The following is a 4,790-nucleotide window of genomic DNA, read 5'->3' as shown; positions in this document are numbered from 1 at the left end:
TCGAGCCAAAAAATACCCTGAACTATTGCCTTCAATTTTTTGCATTTTTCTCAGATAATTGGATTTCCTTTAAAAACTCATATAAGAAGTATTTTTCCTGCTGAATGCAAATCTGGTGTCAAAAATACGTTTTTTCTTCATTTTCACATTTATCTAAGCTGTTAAATGAAGTCAGTATAAAAGTATTTCTTTTACTTTGCATCGTATTTACTGGGTAATTATCGGTGAGAGTATTGTTTTATATTTTCCATAATTACTTCAAATATAGAAGTGTTTGAATATCTTATCTCTCAAGTTTGAAACAAAAAGTTTTTGGAGGCAAAAAATACCCTGAGCTATTACCTTCAATTTTTGGTATTTTTCTCAGAAAATTAGTTTTCCTTTAAAAAGTCATTATAAGAACTATTTTCCGTGCTGAATGCAAATCTGGTGTCAAAAATTCGTTTTTTCCTCATTTTCACATTAATTTAAGCTGTTAAATAAAATAATTTTTAAAGTATATCTGTTACTTTGCATCGTATTTACTGGCTAATTATCGGTAAGTGAGAGCATTGTTTTGTATTTTCCATGATTACTTCAAATATAGAAGTGTTTGAATATCTTATCTTTCAATTATGAAACAAAAAGTTTTTGGAGCCAAAAAATACCCTGAACTATTACCTTCAATTTTTTGCATTTTTCTCAGAAAATTAGATTTCCTTTAAAAACTCATTATAAGAAGTGTTTTTCCTGCTGAATGCAAATCTGGTGTGAAAAATACGTTTTTTTCCACATATTCACATTTATTTAAGCTTTTTAAATGAAGTCAATTTAAAAGTATTTTTGTTACTTTGCATCGTATTTACTCGGTAATTATCGGTAATTGAGAGCGTTGTTTTATATTTTCCATGATTACTTCAAATTTAGAAGTGTTTGAATATCTCATCTTTCACTTTTGAAACAAAAAGTTTTTGGAGCAAAAAAATACCCTGAACTATTACCTTAAATTTTTTTGCATTTTTTCAGAAAATTAGATTTTCTTTAAAAACTCATTATAATAAGAACTTTTCCTGCTGAAAGCAAATCTGGTGTCAAAAATACGTTTTTTCCTCATATTCACATTTATTTAAGCTTTTTAAGTGAAGTCAATTTAAAAGTATTTCTGTTACTATGCATCATATTTACTGGGTAATTATCGGTTAGTGATAGCATTGTTTTATATTTTCCATGATTACTTCAAATATAGAAGTGTTTGAATATATTATCTTTCAGTTTTGAAACAAAAAGATTTGGAGGCAAAAATACCCTGAACTATTACCTTCAATTTATGGCATTTTTCTCAGAAAATTAGATTTCTTTTAAAAACTCATTATACAGAGTATTTTTCGTGCTCATTGCAAATCTGGTGTCAAAAATACGTTTTTTCCTCATTTTCACATTTATTTAAGCTGTTAAATGAAGTCAATTTAAAAGTAATTATGTTACTTTGCATCGTATTTACTGGGTAATTATCGGTAATTGAGAGTATTGTTATATATTTTCCATGATTACTTCAAATGTAGAAGTATCTGAATATCTTATCTTTCAATTTTGAAACAAAAAGTTTTTGGAGCCAAAAAATACCCTGAACTATTACCTTCAAGTTTTTGCATTTTTCTCAGAAAATTAGTTTTCCTTTAAAAACTCATTATAAGAAGTATTTTTCCTGCTCAATGCAAATCTGGTGTCAAAAATACGTTTTTTCCTCATATTCACATTTATTTAAGCTTTTTAAATGAAGTCAATTTAAAAGTATATCTGTTACTTTGTATCGTATTTACTGGGTAATTATCGGTTAGTGATAGCATTGTTTTATAATTTCCATGATTACTTCAAATATAGAAGTGTTTGAATATCTTACCTTTCCATTTTGAAACAAAACGTTTTTGGAGGCAAAAAATACCCTGAGCTATTATTACCTTCAATTTTTGGCATTTTGCCCAATAAAATAGATTTCCTTTAAAAACTCATTATAAGAAGTATTTTCCCCGCTGAATGCAAATCTGGTATCAGAAATACGTTTTTTCTTCATTTTCACATTCATTTAAGCTGTTAAATGAAGTCAGTTTAAAAGTATTTCTGTTACTTTGCACCGTATTTACAGGGTAATTACCGGTTAGTGATAGCATTGTTTTATATTTTCCATGATTACTTCAAATATAGAAGTGTTGGAATATCTTATCTTTCAATTTTGAAACAAAAAGTTTTTGGAGGCAAAAAATACCCTGAACTATTACCTTCAATTTTTGTCATTTTGCTCAATAAAATAGATTTTCTTTAAAAACTTATTATAAGAAGTATTTTCCCTGCTGAATGCAAATCTGGTGTCAAAAATACGTTTTTTTCTTCATTTTCACATTTATTTAATCTGTTAAATGAAGTCAATTTAAAAGTATTTTTGTTACTTTGCATCGTATTTACTGGGTAATTATAGGTAAGTGAGAGTATTGTTTTATATTTTCCATAATTATTTCAAATTCAGAAGTGTTTGAATATCTTATCTTTCAATTTTTGAAACAAAAAGTTTTTAGAGGCAAAAAATACCCTGAACTATTACCTTCAATTTTTGGTATTTTTCTCAGAAAATTAGATTTCCTTTAAAAACTCATTATAAGAAGTATTTTCCGTGCTGAATGCAAATCTGGTGTCAAAAATTCGTTTTTTCCTCATTTTCACATTTATTTTCACATTTATTTTCATTTTCTGAAACCTTTTATTTTAAAGAACTTTACGAGAGCCATTCATTATAACTCCATATTAAGCTTTGATGGAAATCACCCCTCCAAAGAGCTCTTAATGGGGTGAATCCTTATTCAGTTTCATAAGCAAAGTCAGTCTAAATCAAGAGATCATCATAAAAATGTTTAGCTGTGGATATGAAGTTAATGTCGATGTGTTGACAGGATATTTTTAGGACGAACGTTTGGCAACCAATCTCAGCAAGTGTAGGAATGTAAAGGTTGATCGGTCTTAGCAAATTCGAGATGCATTTCACGTCTTAGAGTGTATGTAAACAGCTTTAAAGTTTCCCTGGAACATTATCTTCATTGCTGGCAGTTATTATAGTACCAGAGGAGTCAGTTCTTACAATGGTGACGTTTGCTCCAGGTGAAGGAAATCAAAGATCTCGTTGAATTTAGGTTTGACCTGATCCAAAAAAAAAAAAATCTGAAACACATCGACATGATCTCTGTTGGCGTGTCAGGAGCTCACCTGCATGCAACAAGTGAGATTACGGCATTATAACTAGGCTGTGTGAGAACAGACCTATCGTGATCTCCAGCGATCTGTATTATTATATTTTGCACTGTTTCGATACTTGTGAAAAAGACTTCTTGGCACGCAAAAGAAGCTGCTCTTTGAAGCTGACTGTCCCCTCCAGCCATCAGAACGAAGAGCAAGATCTTTCGTTGGTAGATTTTGAAGTGTAATCATCCTTGTGGCCTTCTTTTGGAAAGTAAAACAGGAGAAAGGAGTACCAGCCCATGCTCCCACCTCTTATAGTCGCATTCTGCGACACGCAGGGAATACGTGGGCAGTATTCTTTCTCCCCTATCCCCAGGGATATATATATATATATATATATATATATATATATATATATATATATATATATATATATATATATATATATCAGAAAGGGGAGTGAGTGGTGGGATGAAGAATTAAAGTTGCTGGTGAGAGAGAAAATAGATGCGTTTGCGCGGTGCAAACGATTGGGGGATGTATGAGAGAAAGTGGCAGGAAGTCAAGAGGAAGGTGCAGGGATTGGAAAAGGGGAAAGTAAGAGTTGGGATGAGCGAGTATCAGTAAACTTTCCGGAGAATACGATGTTTTGGAATGAGGTTAATAATATAAGAAAAGAGAACAAATTGAGAACATCGGTAAAAGGAGGGGGGGGGGGGGTGGATGAGTGTTACATATAAATTTTCTCACTCAATAAGAATCTGATTTAAGAGCTTTAATCGTTTTTAAAGGGGTTAACTTTACAGGCGTGACACGAAGATCTATGCCAAACAAATGGCACCCGGGACCTATGAATATATTCTTTCTTTCTTTCTTTCATACTATTCGCCATTTCCCGCGTTAGCGAGGTAGCGTTAAGAACAGAGGACTGGGCCTTTGAGAGAATATCCTCATCTGGCCCCCTTCTCTGTTCCTTCATTGGGAAAAAAAAAAAAACCAAGAGGGGAGAATTTCCAGCCCCCCCCCCCCCCCCTTCCCTTTTAGTCGCCTTCTACGACACGCAGGGAATACGTGGGAAGTATTCTTTCTCCCCTATCCCCAGGGATAGTATATATATGTATATATATATATATATATATATATATATATATATATATATATATATATATATATATATATATATATATATGTGTGTGTGTGTGTGTGTGTGTATGTGTATGTATGTATGTATGTATGTATGTATATTAACAGTTTGAGTATCTCTGATACTGAGAAAACAAATCAACTTTTACGTGTATTGATAGAGTAATATTATAGAGTATCATTTCAGTACCACCTACGAAATTTCACAGTATTAGATTTAAAGGTCCCGGGTGCCATTTGTTTGGCATAGATCTTCGTGTCATGGCTGTAAAGTTAACTCCTTTCAAAATGATCAAAGCTCTTAGATTATATTCTTATTGAGTAACGAGAAAATTTATTTGTAAAACTCATTTATTTATACTTATAAGACTATGATTTTAGAATTATGTCTGAGTTTCAAGGGAAATTTACATTTTGCAAAGATGATAATACAGATTGTTGGA

Source organism: Panulirus ornatus, chromosome 15 (assembly GCF_036320965.1).
Source record: "Panulirus ornatus isolate Po-2019 chromosome 15, ASM3632096v1, whole genome shotgun sequence".
In the NCBI taxonomy this organism is placed as follows: Eukaryota; Metazoa; Arthropoda; class Malacostraca; order Decapoda; family Palinuridae; genus Panulirus; species Panulirus ornatus.
The sequence above is the reverse complement of the archived record's forward strand: the minus strand, read 5'-3'. Positions refer to the sequence as shown.